The sequence below is a fragment of the Monopterus albus genome, unplaced genomic scaffold, assembly GCF_001952655.1.
Source record: "Monopterus albus unplaced genomic scaffold, M_albus_1.0 scaffold10750.1, whole genome shotgun sequence".
In the NCBI taxonomy this organism is placed as follows: Eukaryota; Metazoa; Chordata; class Actinopteri; order Synbranchiformes; family Synbranchidae; genus Monopterus; species Monopterus albus.
In genome coordinates, this window is record NW_018138593.1 from 1 (window position 1) to 404 (window position 404).

Consider the following 404-nt stretch of genomic DNA (forward strand, 5'->3'; position numbering starts at 1 on the left):
TTTCTCTTGTAGAACAGAAGATAAGCCCTGTGTGATTTAGACAAAAGTGTGAAAAGAAAGTTATTTACATATTCAACAAAAATATAGTGGGAACAACAAGATAAATAAAAACTTACGTCTGACTGCTGTCCACCTGGAGTGGCTGGTGATCAAGCTGTTGATGAAAGGAACAACAAGACACTTCACATAACTGCACAACTGTGTGTTGAAGTACAGATGCTTTAGGAACAATAACACTGAAGGTGGTCAGTCTTACTGGTGAGACAGCAGTGTCGTTGAATTGAAACCATTGCTCATCATCCTGGGACTTGACTGTTGCAGTGTAATGTCCACCTGTCAGACTTCCACAATGGTCCACAAAGGCATACAGCTCATAGGTCTGATTCTGGTAACCAGTGGAAAAA

General features: G+C 40.6%; 1 long non-coding RNA gene across 1 annotated transcript; it reads right to left on the reverse strand.

Annotated features, from left to right (window-relative positions):
* LOC109954430 (uncharacterized) lies at positions 1 to 348 on the reverse strand. The gene is made up of 3 exons (XR_002274126.1): positions 257 to 348; positions 117 to 154; positions 1 to 27 (listed from the first exon to the last, which is right to left on the reverse strand). It is a non-coding gene; the product is annotated as an uncharacterized LOC109954430 (long non-coding RNA).
* Positions 349 to 404: the final 56 nt, after the last annotated feature.